Source organism: Pyxicephalus adspersus, chromosome Z (assembly GCF_032062135.1).
Source record: "Pyxicephalus adspersus chromosome Z, UCB_Pads_2.0, whole genome shotgun sequence".
In the NCBI taxonomy this organism is placed as follows: domain Eukaryota; kingdom Metazoa; phylum Chordata; class Amphibia; order Anura; family Pyxicephalidae; genus Pyxicephalus; species Pyxicephalus adspersus.
Window position 1 is genome coordinate 54,516,037 of NC_092871.1, and position 22,406 is coordinate 54,538,442.

Consider the following 22,406-nt stretch of genomic DNA (forward strand, 5'->3'; position numbering starts at 1 on the left):
CTGTATTTGTAAAAAAAATGCAGAGAATTTATTCTGATACCATTTGCTATCTATGAAAATAAACTGATTTTTTTTTTTCTGTAAAAAAAATACAGAGAATTAATTCTGATACCACTTGCTATCTATCAAAATAAATTGAATTTTTTTTAATTCTGTAAAAAAATACAGAGAATTAATTCTGATACCACTTGCTATCTATCAAAATAAACATAAACATTTCTGTATTTCTGTAAAAAAAAATACAGATATTTTATTATGCTAGCACTTCATATCTTTCCTAAAACCCATAAAAAATTTAGTATTTCTCGCTAAAAAATATAGATATTTCTTTCCGATCCGATATTTATGTGAGACAAATACATATATTTGGATGTGATAGCACTTGCTAGATATCCACAAATGATAAAAAATTTTTGTATTTCCCCACGTATTCCACCAAGTACGTTTCCTTTTATGTGGTTTCACAACATAGTAGGTATGGAAAGTGTGATTTTCGGTAATCCATTAATCTCCTAATTAGATACAGCTTCTACACTGTCCATAGAGTTTATGGCCTCAACCTCCAATGTGGTCCACGCTCCGTACCAGGGACCAACGCCTCCTACTGCCTGGTACTGCTGCCGCCTTCCCAGTACCCAACTGTAAATGCAAGATAATAATCTAGTCCACAATCCGTCTCAGAGCCCACCACCTCCTCCTCCTGCTTGTAAATGATGCTGCCGCCTGCCCAGTACCTGACTTTAGATGCCAGAAACTAATGCCGTCCATACTCCTTCTCAGCCCACCACCTTCTGCTCCTGCTGTACATGATGCTGCCACCTGCCCAGTACCTGACTTTAGATGCCAAAAACTAATGCCGTCCACACTTCATCTCGGAGCCCACCACCTCCTCTTCCTGCTGTAAATGATGCTGTTACCTGCCCAGTACCTGACTTTAAATGCCAAAAACTAATGCTGTCCATACTCCGTCTCAGCCCACCGCCTTCTGCTCCTGCTGTAAATGGTGCTGCCACCTGCCCAGTACCTGACTTTAGATGCCAGAAACTAATGCCGTCCACACTCCGTCTCAGAGACCACCACCTCCTCCACCTTCTCCTGCTGTAAATAATGCTTCCGCCTGTGCAGTACCTGACTTTAGATGCCAGAAACTAATGCCGTCCACACTTTGTCCCAGAGCCCACCGCCTCCTCCTCCTGCTGTAAATGATGCTGCTACCTGCCCAGTACCTGACTTTAAATGCCAGACACTAATGCCGTCCATACTCCGTCTCAGAGCCCACCGCCTCTTCCTCCTGCTGTAAATGAAGCTGCCGCCTGCCCAGTACCTGACTTTAGATGCCTGAAACGAATGCCGTCCACACTCCGTCTCAGAGCCCACAGCCTCCTCCTCCTGCTGTAAATGATGCTGCCGCCTGCCCAGTATCTGACTTTAGATGCCGGAAACTAATGCCGTCCACACGTAAGAGCAGGAGGAGTAACACAGCCATACACACTATGTCTCAGGGCCTGCCGCTTCCTCCTCATGCTATTACTGCTGCTGCCTGCCCACTGCCCAGTACCCAGCTCTAGATGCCAAACTAGACTCAGGCTCAACAGGGTCTTGTTTCCCCGCTGATTCTGCCAAGCCCGTTCCCTTTCATGTGGTTTCCTACGTAGTTGGTACGGATTGGAATCTCGTTGATCCATTCATGTCTCCGATAGCTACAGCTTCGACACTGTCCATATGGGTGATGGCCTCAACCTCTAATGCCGTCCTTGCTCCTTCTCAGAGCCAAACGCCTCCTCCTCATGCTGTAACTGATGCCCCCTGCCCAGTTCCCAACTCTGGATGCCAGTTACCAATGCAGTTCCCGCTCCGTCTCAGTGGCCACCACCTCCTCCTACTGCTGCTGCTGCCACCTGTCACTTGTAACGTATATCAGAGCTGTGTAGCTGGCTAATTTTCGGACTGAAAGACCGCCCTCAGAGACCTCTGCCTGTACTCTGAAGCCTGTGTATGGCTTGTAACGGAGCGGTGAAACCTGGTGGCTAATTTTTGGACCAGAGGAACCCCCTCATGTCCCTCTCTGGCTGTATTTGGAGACCGTGTAAAATCTGGTATGTTCCCTTGGCCGCCCCATAAAATGGCCATGCCAGCAACAGTAAAAGACTTCCTTATTTTATTTTTACTTGTACAGTGTTGTGCAGAGATGGGAGAGTTTTGACATGTCTTTTTAAATGTATTTATAGGCTGTAGAAGCTCTCCACCGACCCGAATAACAACCCAAATTTTTCCCCCATTGACTTTATGGAGTTCGAATTCGACGTTCGACCACCCGAATAATTATGCATTATTCGGTCGAATAGCGATCGAATCGAATAGTGACCTATTCGACCAACACTAGCTGTGAAGAGCTGAAGGGGATTTTAAAGGCAGATTAGTTCCTGACTCTATATTGTGCTGCCATTGTCTGCTGAGATTTTATAGCCTCTCTGCTACCAGTACCAGGGCCTGTTGTAGAATTAAGTTGGGCTAACATGCTGCTGGTGTATTAATTCGTCTGATTTACTGTTGCTAACTTTGCCTGTTTATGACTCTGCAAGTGTATTCTTCCTGGACCAACCTTTTGCCTGTGACATTGACTCTGCTTTTTTCTTACCCTTGTGTACCTTGTCTGGTGGATTGTTTACCTGTGAATAACCTGGCTCTGTATTCTGGGCTTGTCTCTGTGACATTATGAACCACCAAATTCGCTAGGTATGTGTAGGAGAACAGTGGCAACAGGGGAAAAATACAAAAGTTCCAAAAGACCTTGTGGTTTTCCAGAAAATGGCAGGCAAATTTTTGCGTGATGGACAGCGTACAGAAAGAAGCATAAACATTAGGACATTGAGAAAAGGGGGTGCTACGTGTGAACTCAACCCACTAGCTGCAATGGTTAATGTTGTATGCTGGGTGTAGTGGTGTAGTGTTAATGTCCTAGGAAGGGAGCCCCTCCGCTAACAGAGACCATGTCCTGGGTGGAGGCACTGCCAACTTTATTAGTATCCTCACTCTTCCGCATAGCAAAGGCCCAGGATCCTCTCTGTTATCTACAGGTTAGCGCCATAGCCTGCTTTGTGAGGGTCATTTACATGACCCCTAATACCAGGGCTACAAGTATATAACACACACACAATTTAAATACATAGAAATAATATTTTATTGTGTTTCGCCTGGCAAGTAGCATCAACCACACTCCCAACTGCTCAATTGAATGCAGTGCCTTTTATTTTCAAACTGAATTTTGTGCATGTGCAGAAGGATTTTTCACACCCTTATTGTGCATGGGTCAAATCAGAATTTCACACATATGTGTCACAAAATGAGGTTTTATTGCTCATGCGTCAAAATGATATTCCACAAATAGAGTTTCTTGAATGTGCAGTAGGGGTATCAGAAAACCAGGCCCTACTACACATGCGCGAAGTTCCATTTTGATACCGGTGCAGTAGGAGTTGTCAGGAAAAGGGCCAAACTGTGGATGCATCAAACATGAATTTCACGCATGCGCAGTAGGGATGTTAAAAAATCATTCCGTATTGCACGTGTCAAATTCTGATTTGACGCATGCCCAGTATAACCCGATTTCTGTACATATGTGAAATGCTAATATGATGGAATGCTCAGTGTTGTACTATTTTCTGGCACCCTTTCTGTACATGCTTCAAATCAGAATTTTACACATGAGCAGTAGGAATGTCAGAAAACCTGGTCCAACTGTACATGTGTGAAATGCTCAAAAGGGCTGAATGTGGTGTAGTGCAGTGTAGCGTTCATGTGTAAAATACCAATTTGATGCATAGTAGAGGTAGCAGAAGGTTGGTCCTACTGTGCATGTGTCAAATCAGGACTTCATTTATTCATAGTAGGAACTGATTTTTGATACCTTTACTCTGCATGTGTGGAATTCTAATTATGCATGGTAGGTTGACGCATGCATGGTAAGACCCAATTTATGAATGTGCTTAGTTTTATTTGCTGTGACAAGATAATTTAGTCTAAGGTTCCTTGCATACATGAAATGGTTTAGAAAGAATCAGACAAAACCTTACTGCTATCAGTTTGGTGTTGTGAGGATAGTCAATTGATGTGGCAATCGAGAAAACTTGTCCACATGTTTATGTTCCCATTTTGATAACCCTCAGATACAGAGACCAAGAATAAATAGTAATGATTTGTGTTGCTAATATTTGCCTCAGCAGGGTTCAAAGTCTTTTCAAACCAGAGATAAAATTTAGATTTCAAATATTCAGAATGCAAATTTAAGTGAGCTACCGATCTGTACACAGCAGGCAGTTTACATGGAATTCAATTAGGTATTCTGTGTCTATTCTCCAGCTAAAACATTCATTGAAAAAAGTCCTGTGTTACAAATGAGATACGACCTGTAGGTTTGTTCTTAAGTGAAATTTGTATGTGAGTTGGAACAGGTTCCTTTTTTATTTAGAGCAGCTTGGACAGATTTTGTCTTTTATTTATTTAGATTTATATTAATTATTTTTACCTTGACCAGGATAGCTCAGACCTTGCCCCTTCCCCCCAATTCATTCACCCCCTGCTTGCTAGATTTGCCCTAATGTACCCAGCGGTTCTGAAAATCTTCACCACAGATCGTGGAATCCAAATATTCAAGGATCCTCAGGAGGCGGCAATATTTGTTAAATCATTTCTGGCCACCTTTCCTACTTCTGGGGAGACTTCTGTGTTGCCAAGTTGTGGACAGGGTCAGTCTTCACAAACGTTTTCTTTAAGGTCCTAATGGACCTTTTTTTCATAATCTCAATCTGCTCCGACATACTTCTAGTTGGGAATCCATACTGGGAGCCCACACAATTGGCACAACTGCAATAGTTTGTATTGTTTTTTTTACTCAAAATGCCCACAAGATGGAGCCGGTGATCCGCTTTTGGTCCCACCATATTGATTCAACTCTCCTCTTACACTTTGTTCACACAAAGCATGGAAGGAAAGATGGTGATATGTTTTTTTTTGTTAGTTCTCCCACAGTACATACTCTCACCTCTCACATTGGAAAAAAATGAAGCTCCTTGAAAGTACTACGACATGAGACTCTTTTTTTATTTTTTTACCTTGTTTGGTTTTTTGTTGTTTGGTTAGGGCAGAGGTCGGCAAACTCCTGCCTGTAGGCCAGATACGGCCTAGTCGGTAGTTTGTTTGGGCCTAACACCCTCTGGCCGATCCGGCCTAATGCCAGCCGGCAACCCACGGCTCCGGAGCCACGGGTTGCCGGCCGGACCGGCCAAGGGGGCTTGAGGCCAGAAAATACTACCCGAGCCGCTGGAGCTCCAGAGCCTCATGCGCCTCTTGAGCCCCAGCTTGCTGTGGCTCCCCTTTTACCACGGCCTGCGTTAACACTTCAGCTGCCGGGGTAAATAGGGAAATCCATCCTCTTCCGCAATGCATATGGAGAAAAGGGTTTTCTCTTCGGGGGGGTGTTCCTGGTGGGGGCGGTGCCATTGGGGCGGGACTCAAGGGAGAGTCCAGCCTAGTGTGCTCCTCCCCACCCCTGAAATGGCCTAGTGACCACAAAAGTTTGCCTACCTCAGGGTTAAGGGATCTAGGTGCTTTGCTGCCATACTGCTACCTGCCTACTACTTACCTCAGACGCTACTATTTTTTGATGACGGATGTCCTTCCTCTGCATCGCTGCTCAGCTGGGACGGCTGTGCAGAATCTTTTTTACGCCTTGTCCATGCTATAATAATTCTTTTTGCATATTTGCCTCAGTGAATGTGGATAGCAACAGGAAACGTTAAGGGTCTTTGTTCACCTGCCAGGCAAACAAAAGTTCTATGCCATTTAAAAAAAATTACAAACTGATGTGGCCGTCCTGCAAGAAACACACCTCTCCTTCTAATTTTTTCATCTTCTCCGTAAAAGCTGTGTGAAGTCTAGGGGGCCTCAGCACAAGGTCAGCGGGCCGGAGTACTCATATTGATCAACAGGAAATTGCAATACACAACAGTCTCGAAATCATGTGATGTCTCTGATGGCAGATTGGCCTCCATCAGCCTACAATTTTCAGCAGGTTCTCTTACATTGATGGCTATTTATGGCCCTAACAAGGACAATAACACTTTTTACAACACAGTGCTGGGGATTTCAATGCAGTGTTAAACACCAGAGAGGACAGACTTCCTCCCCCACAAAAACAGGTTGCAACCCTGTCTAATGACAACTCTTTTCAGTCTTTTCTCTCCGCTGCTGGCTTAGTTGACTCCTGGAGGCACCTCCATCAATTGGAGCCAAAGTACACGCATGTGTCAGCAGCACACTCCACAATGTCCAGGCTCGACACTATGCTTGTATCGGTTGACATGCTTCATAAGGTTGATTTGGCTGATATACACCTGATTTCGTGATTTCGAACCCCGCCCCGGTCACAATTGACCTCATGGACAGTTTTTTACATGACTACATGATTTCACCTGGCGATTTCCTACATACTTGGCTACGGATGAGAAGTTCCAGCAAAATTTGAAATTTTGGTGGCAGGACTATGAATTTATTAACGCAAACCATAGGTCTAACCCACAGCTCTACTGGGACACGGCAAAAGTGGTTTCACCAAAAAGAAAACTCTGCGTAAGTACATGGATGCTTGCACACAGGCCAGACAGACATATGAGACTTACAAAATTTCTCTTACGCCTGCACACAAAGAATCTTGGTTATAGGCGAAGAGAACCTGTGATTTCTTGATTAGCCAGTATGATTCCACAATCATGTCTTACCGTTCAGTGAAATTTATTTGCTACGGTAATAAGTCTGGCAGGCTACTGACTAATCTACCGTAGAAAGGCTACCGTAGAATCTTCCCCTGATTTGCAGAATCTTATACACAAGTCCCCAAGGGTCATTGCCTCTACTTCTGCCTCCTTTTATAGGTCATTGTTAGTGTTGGTGTTCAAATTTGGGTTGTCCTTATATTCGACCTGAATATGGCTGTTCGAATTCGTGTAGACCCAACCTGAAAAAAATTAGATTCGATGGTAAAAATTCAGATAAACAAAAAAGATGTAAAAATTTTAATTAAATTTATTTCTAATTTTTTTTTACAGATTATCCTACAATGACGTGATATCTCTTACTCTGTAACACACTTTCCAGCACAGTAATATTGTGATACATTTGTTACATTTTTCTGTTATCCACTGCTAGAAAAATGTAACAAATGTATCATATTACTGTGCGTGTTACAGAGTAAGAGATACTTGCCGCCGATATCTTCTCAATGATTGCAGCAGAGTCTGCAATCATTGAGAAGAGTGTGCGATCCCCGGGGCACTACAGGTTAATTAACCTGTAGTGCCCCAGGGATTGTAGTATGCCAGACAATGGATACAGGCTATGTACATAATGAATATAGACTTACAGTTCTGCTTATATCAGTCCCAACATCTTATGAACGGTAGAATAATTCACCAGTTGAGCAATTGAGCCCCCTTTCTGCTCAATTGGTGAATAATTCTACCAGTCATAAGATGTTGGGACTGATATAGGCAATTCTGTAAGTCTACATTCATTATGTACATAGCTTGTATGTATTGTCTGGCATTTGCGTGTCTATGTAGAAATTAATTTTTGGATCATGTATTGATATTGCAGACCTCCTGAAGAAGCAGATCCTATTTTTCCGTGAAACGCGTCGACAGCTTACAACCCATTGATTTGGTGTTTGTACAGGAGATATTGCTTGCATGATATGTTTTTATGTTTAGAGATATTTGTTATAATTTTTTTTGATATTGAAATAAAATCTTTTAAGCTATATTTTATCTGGATTTAATCTGGCTTAAAAAGTCCAAAACTCACATGCCCTATGGGACTGTCCTCAGATTATGATCTTTTGAGGCTCAGTATTTGGATTCATGGCTAGGATTATGGGATATGCTAGGCAACTGTCCCCTCATCTGGCATTATTCCACGTGGATGTAACCGATAGTTTGTGCAGGTCACGTCCCACCGTCCTCTGCATACCTGCATACCTAAACAGTGGCTGGAGCCTACTGCGCCCTCACTTCCACAACTTATTCAATATTTACAGTCACTTATGGTTATAGATAGAACAGAGGCTACCCAGCATATTGACACTCATCCGTAGAAGTTCTTTAATACCTGGATGTCATATTTAAAACATACTTTGTCCCACGCTCAGCTCCAAGATGTCATTGAACTTTTTTTCGGCACTCGGTTTGGTACGATCAGAGGACACTAACCTCACACTGAATATGGACACATGACAGAAAGCCCCGCTACTTTGGCAGGAGATAACTAATTTTGCCTATTCCTACCTTTTATCCTTGCATTTGACACTACCATCTGATCACTACTATTATCTGATGCTAGGTTAGCAGTGAAGATCCCAGTTTCTTTGGGATGTTTTAAGGGAATTTGATGTCCCCCTTGTTTTGGTATGTTGGTTTCAGTTTTAAGAGATTTGGTTTACTCTAGACGCTAATGAACCAAAATGCTGATGAATAAACAAATGATAAAAAAAGTTTGAAAAATGTCAGGAAACAATTTGTTCTTTGCAAATATATTTACTGCACTGTTTTTTTTTTCTCACATGCTGGTCACTCTTACAAGATTCTGATGCTATATTGAAAAAATTGATGTACAATTCTTACAACCTTTTTGTACTATGGCTGCATTCTGCATTCTTATGTTTCTTTGTCAATTAAAACACTTTTATAAAAAAACAAAACACACTGACACTTTTAATGGACTTAAAATGGCTTAAACAACATGTTATACATTATATATATATATATATATATATATATAAATAATAATTTACAACATATAAATAATGATAAATATACACATGCATACATTATTATAACATAAATAATTCAACAATTTAAACCCTCAACATTAAACAACAGTATTCTTTTCTTGTACACACCCAACCTCTGCTTTAAAGCCCCTCCACACCTGCAACTTTCTCTGAACCCTATCCTGTATGCCCAGGAACCACATATACATCACTATGGCATTGAGGTGCAATTCATCCCTTCCCAAGTTTGCCAAGTCTCCTCCTCCAGCTTCGATTCCCCTCTACAATACCACCATACTTGGTAACAAAACAGCCCATTTCTTTTTTGACCTTAAACCTTGCTTTGTTGATCTGCTAACCGAGTTTGCCTCGCTCAAACTAGTCAAAAAACTCCACACGCAACCTCAAAAAAAATCTTTACATCTCTAATCAATTCCCTCTTTTAGCGCCGCCCCAGGTCATTGCCTCCAGAATGGAGCACCACCACACCAGGAGGCCTTTACAAAGGTGCAAACTTTGAATCTTGGGCACCACCCTACTCCAGAGCAAGCCCGGTACTCCAGTCTAAAAGGAATGATAGTAAAAACCCTGTGCCTCCACCCGTAGCATCCAATCATTTTTTAAAATGGAGGTAAATTGAAACCTTGACAAAAGTGCCATCCCCATGCAACAAAATGGGACCCTTCTTACCCTGGTCGCCGTGTCTGCAGTTCCACCACTGCTGACACGAGGCAAACCACCAACTCCCTCTTCTTAAAAAACACCTCTTTAAAGCCTCCCCCCGGCCACTCTGACGACTGAATACCCAAAATTACCTTGTCCAGCGAACAAACAACATCCTGCGCCAAAATGCGAATCTGAGTCTTCAACAGACTAATCCACAATGCTCCAAAAACACCATCATTAACGCCGCCCTAAACAACACTTGTTCATACTCCCCCACACACACCAACTTCAACTGTCAAACCAACCCTTGCAATAACTCAAAGGACACTGGCTGCCAAGCATCCGGCAACCGCTTTCCCTGCTTTACCCTTCACCACTTGCCAAAATCCTTGGTCACATCCCGCACACCCTGCAGTTTGAACCAAACTGCAATTCCAACCAACTTCCTAATCACTGCGCCCCAGACTCCCTGCCTGCAAAGTCACAAGCAAGCCAAAACAACAATACCTGTACCTAATCTTCGGCTCAACTCACCCCCCACCCTCTTGCGCAATGACCACCACTCCTGCCACACCGCAGATTAGGCCGTCCAGATTTCTGCACTCACTGATGGCCTAATCATACCTCTGAGCCCATTGCAATCTGCCACAGCTGATCCGGAGAGGAGAAAACACACTGCTCCACCTCCGGTGCCAACACACCAAACCTGTCCCACTGGAAAAGACAAAACACATCAGTGATGACATTATACACCCTGGGAATGTGACGTGCAAAAATGTAAATATTATGCTGCAAGCATCTAAACACTAATCGCCTCAAAAGCTGCACCGCTGGCAAAGATGACACTGTGAACCTATTAATGGCCTGAGCTACCCCCAGATTGTCACAAGAAACCAGAACTTTTTGTTAGCCAGTTCTGGCCCCCTCAACTCTACCACCAAAGCAATTGGAAACAGCTCAAGACCACTAAATTCTGCACGAAACCTGCTTCCACCCACTCCAGGGACCACACCCCAGTGCGCACCTACCACCTACCTACCACCCCGCTCAGGGGCTCTGGCACTGGCCAGAGCTAAGGACTAGTGTTGGTTGAATAGCTTAATATTCGATTCGTCAGCTATTCACTCGAATAGAGCAAAATGATTTGAGTGGTCAAATGTCAAGTCGAACACCATTAAAGTCAATGAGAGGAAAAATTTTTTTTTTTTTTCAGGACTGTGTAGAGCTTCTACAGCCTCCAAACAGATGTAAAAAGATACATATTAAAAGGATATATAAAAAGATACATAAAAAAGATTCATTTTAAAAGAATACATAAAAAGATACATAACACTATTACATACCCCTGTACTTCACATGAATATTAAAGAGCACCTGTCACATCAATATTAGGCTAAAGCTAGGTACACACTTCCAATAATGATTGTTAGAAAACGAACGATTACGACTCATCAACGATTATGCACGATTATACTTGAACAATCATATTGTGCACAATTCTGTACATGCTGTAACAATACGATCGTTCAAAAATAATCTGCCAACAGTGTCCACACGCTAGATAAAATCGTTTGAAGAATGCAGGGAGTGACATGTAAAGGAGAAAGTGTACCACAGAAACATGCACGACCACTGAATGACTGTACACACGATAGATAGTGAACGATCGTCGGCCAATCAGATCCGCCGTGGCGGTCGTTTATTTCCAACAACAATTCTTGTTCGTTGACTTCGTTGGTCACTTTTTTTAGAATGATTTTTGGCCAATAGGTTGTTCTTCGGTCGTTCGTCTGTCGTTTCTAATGATAATTATTGGGTGTGTGTACGCAGCTTTAGTCTACACAGACTGTTTCCCCAGCGTTTAACCTGAGGCTTTTAAAGCCCATGTTTGAAGTCCCCATGCATTCCAATGAGCTAATCTACATCAGGACGTTTCCTTCAGGCACGTATTTGAGCGCTATCTTAAAAATTAAAATGCTGGATAAACGCAAGAAAACCCTTCCATTGAACTCAATGGAGGCTTTTTCAAGCGTTTTTAAGCTTTTATGAAAGCTTCCATTGCAAACAATAGGGGCTTTTATAAATGTTTTTAGCAGGACTTTGGAATCTGGAAGCCCCCTTTAATAAGGGGACTCCCAGATCTCCACCACCCCACCCTGGGGAATGAGTACAGGGGTACATAAAACCTCTTACTCATTCACTGAAAGGGTTAAAATATATGCAAAAAATAGAATGGGGCTTTAATGTTAAACTATTTTATTAAATGTGTGTGTGTTTGTGTAACTAAACTTTTTTTTTACAGGTTATCCCAATGACAGGATGATTTCCAGGGCTGCAATGAGCACAACCCTGGGACTAACATTAAAGCCTTGTCCAATTTTTACACATATTTTAACCCTTTTAGGGAATGAGTAATGGGTTTTATGCACCCCTGTACTCATTCCCTGGAAGGGTTAAAAGTAAAACTTTTATAAACGCTTAAGTAAAATTGTGGCAATTCGTGGTAAACCGCATCATAAGCGGTTGTAAAAGTTTTTTAGCGTTTTAAAGTTAGGCTTTAAACGCTTGTAAATGTGCATAAAGATGCATATAAACATGGTAGGAACGTTTATATGGGTTTTTAAAACCATTCATCCTCTCCCCAGCCAATCACAGAGCAGTAGAGGTGATGAATGGAGATACATTTCTCCATTGAACTTCTATTTCCCCGGTATCGCCTGAGGTTACAGCTAATTGAAGGCACGTGCTTCCAACTAGCTGTAACTGCAAAGTTCCCAAGGTCCGGGAATCTCACAATGACATTATGATTCATAATGTAATTATCAGATAACCTGTATAAAATAAAAAAAAAATAGTTAAAATAAAAACACACTAATTAAATTAATTTAAGATTATTTTTTATTTTATTTTTGCAGTCGAATCCCATGTTTTTCGTGTCGGGCCTATCCAAATTCGAGCAGCCATATTCGGGTCGAATATAAGGACAACCCGAATTCGAACACCAACACTACTAAGGACCCCAAACATTTTCTCTGTTGGCGACCGCTGATCCATATAGTAGACGACTGACTCCACCCCTGCCACCGTCCACACTACCCATTCCAAGAAAGTGCTAAACTTCTTAAACAGGGTGCAGAAAATAGAGCAACCTATGAAAAGGCAGCGATCAACAAAATACACCCCTTCCCACGGACAGCCTTACAGGCGTAAACTTTACGGATGTACTGGCAGCAACTGAAAAGTGGCCTCAATGTGCGCATTTGTTAACGCTCCCGCCCCGTATAGCCACACCCACTGAATCGCCACATTAAATGACATGTACACCGCTTCACATAGCTCCAGGTCAATGCCATTATTCACCAACTCCTCCTGGTAGAAATGATAAATGATGTATCTACCAAAAATTACCTGCCTCTCTCTTTGGCACCAGCCCCAATAAGGAAATCACTATACCCTCCAGCGGCGGGGAACTAAGGGGCCCACTCATCCTGCACAAACTCACCTTTGCCAATTATTTCGCAACAACCTCTGAATGCCTCAGCAACGATTTCAAATCCTTAGGCACCTGCAGCAAATACCCCATCGCCTCTGATAATGAAACCCCACCTCAAACCCCTTCTCCAGTACCCACACCGCCTCTGCATCTGGGCTGGCCATGATATCCATGATATAACGGCTGCATCCTTTTGACTCTCATCAGGGTAATCCCTCTTTTCACTGACATCTTCCCCTCTTCCTGTCCCCTGCTTCAAACATTGGGAGAGCCCATGATTTCCCCCACAGCCTGAGCACTCATGTGTAAACCTGCACCCCCATCCAAACTTTTATCCCCCCTCATTAAAGAGCCAACAAACTCCCTTTTTTATATCAGCCTGCGACCCTCCCTCCTGTTGGCTGCTACCTCCCCTGAAGAAAAAAAAGTTCCCCCCTGTCATCAGGCGCATCCACAAGCTTATATCCTTGTGGTCCCAGGGCAGTAACACTTGGAACGCTTTTCTCTGGCGAGCTGCTCGCAACCAAGCAACACTCCCTGTACATCCGATACGCCTCCCTAATAGTATCCAAGTAACAAAACAGTGCCGAACATTGTTCAGACTGCTTTTCACCTATGACACTCGCCAAAATCCCAAATGTATGCAACCAATTGAAAAACGTGCCGGGAATCAGCTGATACCTCCACTGCTTGCTCTTTTCCTGCCGACCTTCCCCCTCAGCTTTCCTTTCCAAATTAAAGCGCTGCATGGGCAGCAGGGAAAAATAAGCCCACGTTCTCACCTTTCCAAATCTGGTGCGCACCTTGAGAGGTCTCTTGAAGCACACTTAGACCTCCCCTCTCGCTGAATCTTTTCAACACACCTTATCACTGGCCCCCTTGATGTACTCCCCTTTGCTCTGCCTTTTGCCTCCTCCCTTCTTGCACTGAAGGAATTGCCATTTCTGCTTCAATGAGTTTAATACATAGTACTATGATGGAAAGTGCAGTGTGCTCTGTGAAGATGGGCATCCCACTTCAACAGCTCTTTTCTAGTAGCAGCAGATTTTCTAATGAACACAGACTGTGTGGAAAGATGCGTGATACGATTTGTTGATTCGATACTGTACAGCCTCCTTTTTTAAGTACAAGTAAGTCGGATGTTTGTAACTCGAGGACTGTCTGTAAATTTTTGTTACCAAATTTGCAATGCTTTTTTTGAATAATAGGAGGAAGTTCTCACTAAAATAATATTCTACTTTTGGTAAGCCACTGTCCTGAAATTGTTTGGTCTCACCAATAAGTAGATGTGCACATGATTTTTGATTTTAATATAATGTGATTGGCTGTTATAGTAAGTGGAGCAGAGGTTAGCACTAAAATGTTAGTTAGTTGAAATGTTACTTCTTTGGAAGCCCCTTTCACTTTTGACATTTCACATGGTTACAACCTATCTGGTGGCCTACTCACACGTGTATAGCAAACCCCTGCTATGCACCCAGGACTGACAAACCACACCAAAAAATAACATGTTTGTATGTGTTGATCTTGCATTTGCAGTGTGGTTCTTCCTGCAGACAAGGAAAAGTAATCATAGGGCTAGAAGTGACAAAAGAAGGCGTGGCTTGGCAATGGCACTGTGAGCAGGCACTTTCCTGGAGCTCTGTGTCCACCACGGCTTTAACAGCTAATACTTCAGATCACACAGCTTGTTTCCACCCCCACTCAGTGATGTCCAAGCAGCAGAAGAATAAAAAAGCAGGGAAAACCACTAAACGGGACAACTTACACAAATATTTTCCTTCAGACTCAGCAGCTTCAACAGGAGGATGTGCTCCCAAGATGGCCCCTGCATCTGCAAGTGAAGCTGACCACGTGGAGTCTGCTGATCGGGTGAGTGAAGAGGGGACTTTCCCCCCAGCTGGGATCCCTGCTGTTCTGACACACTCCTGTCAGTCATCTGATTCCCCAGCTGAGTTCTCAGATACAGTGTCCTCTGCTCAGCAGCTGCCCAGAGAATTACAAGCCCTCCTGACATTCATACCCACTAAAACAGAGCTAGAATCCTGGGCTCATCTCATAAAGCACTCTGTTCATGCAGAGATTGAACAGATATATCAGAAAGTGCAAGCAGTTGATATTAAGGTTACTTCACTGGAGTACTCCTCCTCCCAAACTTCCCTTAGATTAGACACACTTGAACATGCCCAACTGCACATGAAGTCTGTGCTTTCTAACTTGGCTCTCAGTTTGGACGATCAAGAAAACAGGGGCCGACGCAACAATTTACGATTAAGGGGACTCCCGGAAGCTACAGCTGGGCCTGACCTGGAGCACACTGTTATTGCCATTTTTAACACCCTTTTAGACCGACCCCCCTTCCGAGCGCATAGAATTGGATAGAGTACATAGGGTTGGTGTGAGGAGAGATGGAGTACCTGATCGCCCCAGAGAGGTTTTATGCAGGGTGCACTTTTACAAAGTTAAAGAGCAAATCGTTCAGAAAGCATGGCAGAAGGGGCCGATTGATTTTGATGGTGCAAGTATTCAGATATTTCCGGATCTATCCCCTCACACGCTGCAGATGAGACGCATACTGAAGCCACTTTTGGATTACATTACCACACACGGAGCCCGATATAGATAGGGACATCCACTACATCTCATAGTGACCAAACCAAACTCTGTGTTTACGTTGCAGAATCCATCTCAGCTACCGGCCCTGTTTACCTTCTTGCCTTCTTGGGCGCAGATCCCATTGATGTTCCTAATTGGCTAGAAGTCTTAGAGGTACTCCCAAGTATCTACTTGAGCTCAAGATCATCTACCTCCACACGCCACAGACGGCGCTCTCCTACTCCTTAGCGCCCCCTGGGAAGGAAAACCTCAAACTCACATGAACTATGATTTCTCCTGCTGCTGAATATTTGAACTCTTGGTACCACCACTGTCTACCTCCTACATATATTACAATGCATATCTATACCTCCTCAGAAACTTATCATTCCTGTGTGATGTATCTATGTCCTGATCTGAGCACACCTCCTATGCCGGAAGCGGATTCCTGTTATTGCGGTGACATTGGTGCACATAGAGTATGGGCGACAGCCAATCATGGTCTCAGTGGTTCTTTGTTCCCAGAGGGCTGCCTACCGCCAGTACTATTACTGTTATTATTATTGTTCTGTTTACATAATACCTTTGAAGCTGGGTTATTGTTTTGGCTCCTGTAGTAGCCTGCATTGTGTATTGCTGTGCACTTTAGTATGCCTGATTATTGTTATGCCCTTTATTTAATGTTTTTATTAATGTCTTTGGGACCTTCATTCCTGTGAAACCTTTCTACTCTTGTAAGTTTAGAATTCTATCTCCTCTCCTTGTTTTTTGGGAACGGCATATCTTCCTGGTTTCACTTACTAGAGCTGTATGATTTACTTATAGTTATATGCGTGTTTTATGTTGCTGCTGCTGGTGAGCCAGCGGCTCATAGTGTTCTTGCCTACACTACCCACCACATAGGTACACCCGGCCTCTTGTAGAGGTCGGTGTTGTGGTATATTGTTTTACCTACCTAGGTTTAGGGCCTAGAGCTCTATTTCTTCTTCCTTTTAAGTTGTTTTTCTTCTTTGTGTACCTTATTTTATTGATTTCCTAATTTCTTCTTTCTTTTCTTTCCTCCTATTCTTTACTAATTTCCCCCACCCTTCCCCCTTCCTTACCTTACCGTTAGACCACAGGAATTATGACTATCACACTCACATCTCTAAATGTTAAGGGATTAAACTCTCCCTCAAAACGTTCAGTCCTATTCAATACACTCCGAAAATGCAGAAGCCATATTGTCTTTCTGCAAGAGACACACTTCCGCCATGACAAAATCCCGGTCGTGCGTAACAAACAAGCCAAATACAGTTATCACAGCACTTCACCCGATTCTAAATCTAGGGGAGTTAGCATTCTAATAGATGGTTCTCTTCCATGGTCCCCCTCTTTGTGTAAAGTGGATCCAGACGGTCGTTTCCTCATAGTCCAGGGTATGATAGAGAAGCAACTATTTACATTTGTAAACATATACCTACCTAATACCGGCCAGTTGACTGTCCTTGAATATATTCTGACCCTCTTATCTGAGTTGGCTCAGGGTACCATCATTATAGGAGGTGATTTTAATTTAACTTTGGATCGGTCCTTAGACATATCCAAGGGCCGTTCCCACCTGCCTTACTCCCATCATAAATGTCTGAAAGCACTGTACATGACAATCAATTGATAGATATCTGGCATTTTCAACACCCCAGAGACAGGGATTATATGTTCTACTCCGCGGTCCATAATACTTACTCCAGACTTGATTATTTTCTGATATCCCATGATGCCATTTCACTGGTTAGCCACTCAAGTATTGGTTCCAAACTTTCTCTGACCACGCCCCCATTATGATAGAGATCTCTGGAAGGATAAATGAATGTAAACCCAGTGTTTGGAGGCTGAATGAGGCACAGCTCGAAGACCCTGAACTGACCGCAAAGATTGAGGAAGAACTTTCCTCCTTCTTTGCCAACAATGCAGGATCTACAGACAATCCACTTTATGTATGGTAAGCTCATAAATGTTATATTAGAGATCTGTTCATACAACAGAGCTGTAGACTCAAAAGACTAACCAAACAAAGGCTTGATACGCTGTTACAGGAGTTGCATCGTTTAGAAATGTTGCACAAAAGACTTCCAACAATAGACCTGGAATCCCAACTACTCGCCACTCGTACACAAATTAACTCCCTGTACAGAGAAAAGGCTAAAACACAACTTACCTGTTGCAAACGGTACTACTATGAACATGCCAACCACTGTGGTAGGGCATTGGCTAGGGCGCTTAGGTCTAAGAAGGCGGCCATGTATATCCCTAAAATCAAAACCTCTTTGGGCACCCTGGCACACGCCACCCCTGACATTGCTAACACCTTCCATGACTATTACAGTCTTCTGTATAATTTACGAGGAGACTCTAGTGGTAGGTCATCTCCCGACCGCCAGATCGCAATACAGGACTATCTCAGTGCCTCCGACATTGTTCTCAGACATTATAGAGATATTAGATAAACTGATAACACTGCTTGAGCTACAAGCGGCAATTCGCCGAGCCGCATCAGGGAAAGCTCCCGGCCCAGATGGTCTGACATTAGCCTACTATAAGAATTTCTTCTCAGTACTAGGCCCGCATTTAGTTTTAGCTCTGAATGCGCTCACTGATGGTCACACTCTTCCTTCTGACACATTAGCGGCCCACATATCAGTGATACTCAAACCAGACAAAGACCCTCTCCTATGCTCCAATTATAGACCAATATTGTTGCTTAATTGTTATTTGAAACTTTTTGCCAGCATATTAGCGCATAGGCTGACTCCAATACTGAATGATATTGTCCATCCTGACCATAGCAGTTTTCTCCCGATGAAGGAAGCCAGGGACAACACGATCCGTACCCTGAATATTATAATTTTTATGCACATATTCACAACACCCCTCTAATGCTCCTCCCCACTGATGCTGAGAAGGCATTTAATCGGGTGGACTGGGCGTTTCTGCTCTCCACATTGACACATTTGGGTCTTCCCCCTCGTATTCTGCGCTGGATAGAAATGTTGTATTCCTCCCCCAGCGCCAGAGTACGGGTTAATGGTGAACTCTCCCACTCCTTTTGTATTACCAATGGGACGAGACAGGGATGCCCATTATCTCCCTTGCCGTTTGTGTTGACCCTGGAGCCCCTCCTATGAATAAATCATGCCAATGAAGATATCAGGGGAGTCCAGATTGGCCCCACTGAACATAAGGTAGCTGCTTATGCGGATGACCTTTTATTTTATGTTGCAACACCGGTAACTACTTTGCCGGTTCTTATGCGAGAGCTAGACAGATATGCCTCACTCTCTAATTACATAATAAACCTGCAAAGTCGGAAGCACTGAGTGTTACTCTTCCCAGAAAAATTAGAGAGGCCTTGGCCCCTTCTTTCCCCTTCAAGTGGTCTATTTCTTACCTGGGCACACAGATTCCTGCTAATCTAGTGGAAATTGTGGATCTCATTTTTATCCCTCTATTAAATAAAATCCAAAGTGATCTACAGAGGTGGAGACAGATGGTATTTATATGGTTTGGGAGGTGCAATGCGCATAAAATGAATGTTATGCCTAGACTGTTGTATATGCTGCAAGCACTCCCAATACACATCCCACTTTTTATCCTTCGAAAATTCTGTTCGGAATTTGTAAAATTTATCTGTCTTAATGGGGCGCCCAGGCTTAGGATGACATTACTGAGACTCCCCAAAGCCAACGGAGGAATGGCATTCCCTGACCCAGTTTTATACCATCATGCAGTGCACTTGTCTAGGCTGCTGGATTGGTTCACTAATGGCTGCTCCAAACTGTGGGTTGGGTTGGAGGATGCATGCTCTACTGCTCCCATTGCCGCATTGGCCTGGCCGACAGCGGCAGCCAGGACAGCAATGTACACCCATCCATTGATTGGTGAGACCTTGAAAGTGGTCACTAAGTACTTCTCCTCTCAAAACGTAACCATATACCCGTCTCCAATGTCTCCCGTTCTAGGCGATCCTGGATTCCCCCCGGGCCAGACTGACCCAATATTTCGCCAATGGCGTGCTTTGGGCGTGTATAGAATATTCCATTTCATACACAATGAGGAATGGCAACATATTCCGACCCTACAAATGGAAAGGGATCTCCATTCCTTGTTGCCCCGGTGCCACATACAACTCACTTATGTTCTGAGATCCTTGCCGCGGCCCAATACAATAGCCCGTTTGCTTCTTCCTCTAGAGGACTTGTGTGTAACTGGTCAACCTGTACGGGGTACACTTTCCCATGCCTATCAAACCCTGTTATCTCTATATACGCCAGAACTCCCTTTATTTGTATCCCAATGGGAAGCTGATTTGGACACTTGATTTACTGAAGCCCAGAGAGATATATTGCTCCATTTCTGTCATAAGGGGTCCATTTGCAACAAATATCAGGAAACCAACTACAAGTTGGCCAATCGATGGTACAGGACACCGGTGAAGTTTGCTAAGATTTTCCCAGGGTCGGATAGCACCTGCTGGAGATGTGGCGGCACACAGGGTACGATACTGCATGTTTTCTGGGAATGCTCAAAATTGCAATTATATTGGAGCTCAGTAGATAATATTATCTTAAAGCTTACAGAAGTGGATATAAGGGGAAATCCAGCCCGGGCACTTCTTCATGTTTCGGACATGTCCCGCAGGTGCTATAGTAACTCTCTCCTGAGACACCTTCTCAATGCAGCTGAGGCCTGTATCCATCCTTATGGAAGAATACTGCCACTCCGACGGTAGTACATTGGTTGCAAAGGGTTGCTGATATATATCACATGGAGGATATGATATCCACTGACGCTAAGAAAGCGGAAAAATTCGCACAGACTTGGTACCACTGGATCCACTTTATCACTACTGAGGAATATTGCCGTTTGTTACGACCACCCCCCTAGATACCTGAGTATTCTGGGATGGATTCCCTAATTGCATTCTGCCACTGTTTCAGAGATGTGATTGATTCTATAGCTGGCCAATGCCCACTTTAACCCCCCGATCTCTCCCCCCCTTTTCCTTCTTCCCTTTTTCTCTTTCTTAGTTAATTTGTTTGTTCTTCTTTTATTTTTCTTTTCTTATAAAAATGTTTTTGAAAACCTTAAGATATCATGGTTCCTGCTACTGATACAGCACAACGGGTTGGTTACAATGTTTGTATTTCTATGCGGTTGGCCGTTAAGCCACAAGCTTGAAGATATGTATTGTTAGAACCTAACCTTGCTGTATGTTCTTTTTTGAACTGTATGTTACGACCACTTTATTTTCTTTTCTCTGTATGTACCTTGATATCTTGTAATAAAAATAATTAAAAAAAAAAAAAAAAAAAGAAGTGACAGAAGCTTTCAGGAATTGCACGTACAAATGAATGTACAAAATGTTTTCCAACTGCTTCCATACAGTTCCATGTAAGAAAAAGCCACAATATCTGGCATGTGCAGAAAGATCAGCCAAAAACGTCTGTGAATGAGTGATGTGGGTATTCCAGGAGGCTCTGAGCCCCGTGTCTGCCTTTTTTACAAAAAAACAAAAAGATAACTTTTACCTTACATGAAGGGTTTATCTACCCTTTTATGTAAAGCAAAAACTTTGGTGACAGGCGTGCTATAAATACATAATAAAACTTGAGGAAATATGAAGGAACTTAGTGGCTTTGAAGAAACAATGTCTGCCTCGGTCTCAGAGTGAGGCACCCTCCCCTGATGTGCTTGCTAGTTGACCCCCTCTCCAGGGCATGTTCCTTAAGCAATGTGTTAGCACTCCTTCGTTCTTGATTGTGGTAAAAACTTTTTACAAGTGCCTTCAGTATTGTGGTAATGGGACCCGACTGTAATGCTACTGGTGCTTTTTACCCTATTTATCCCTTTCTTAAGCTATTTTATTATGGCTAAATTCTTGTGTTATGGCTAAAGTCTCTCAGTGTTGCATCCATTATACTTGTTAATATTTGTTTATACCTACCTCATTTTATACTACTCACAATTAATGCTTATTTACCCGTGATCATTTTCCTTGTCATCATACTTTGAGTTGGGGCCGGCTAGGTAGATTCTACTTGATTATACTGGATCATTCGTCCCCTTTGTATTTCTCTCCTGCTTGTCAGGAAAGAAGACTGGCAAGAAACACATTACAGTTATAATGTCATTTTGTTTGTTTATGTGTCCTTCCCCATCCCTGTCCTCTATCCCCTCCTCCTCCCCATTTCTGCTCAGGGCTGTCCCCCCAACTCCTGCATATTACCTCATACCAATGTACTGGGTAGGTGACCTCTTCAGTTCCACACAACTGACGCCTCCTTGTCCTACTCAGCTCGAGGTGCTCATTTGGGCCCCTCTCACATAACTCCTACTACTGTGATCCCTCATTATGGTTTTTAAATTAGTGTCATTTAACATTAAAAGCCTAAACTCTCACAAAAGAAGGAAATTGGCTCTTCAAGAATTCAAGTGTATGGCAGCAGACGTTCTGTTTCTGCAGGAAACACATTACGATGCCACAGGGAAGTTTAAATTTGCCTCCAGATATTACCCAATATCCTATATGATCTCCTCTTCTACAGGAAATAAATCTGGTGTAGCCATCCTATTTAAGCATACATTTAATTTAATTAAATTTGCACAAAGGTCTTTTCTGACCATGATGGCAGATATCTTATTTTGAACAGCCATCTGAGGGACACCCTTATTACCCTCTGTAATGTATATGCACCCAATACGGGCCATATTACATTCTTATCTAAATTACTCAACAAGCTCACCATGCATCACTCATACCTATTTAGCTGTGGGAGGTGATTTAATTTAATT

General features: G+C 43.0%; 1 long non-coding RNA gene across 1 annotated transcript; it reads right to left on the reverse strand.

Annotated features, from left to right (window-relative positions):
* Positions 1–6,772: 6,772 nt before the first annotated feature.
* On the reverse strand, positions 6,773–14,882 carry LOC140343431 (uncharacterized). Its single transcript, XR_011923332.1, has 2 exons — positions 14,749–14,882; positions 6,773–7,012 (listed from the first exon to the last, which is right to left on the reverse strand). It is a non-coding gene; the product is annotated as an uncharacterized lncRNA (long non-coding RNA).
* Positions 14,883–22,406: the final 7,524 nt, after the last annotated feature.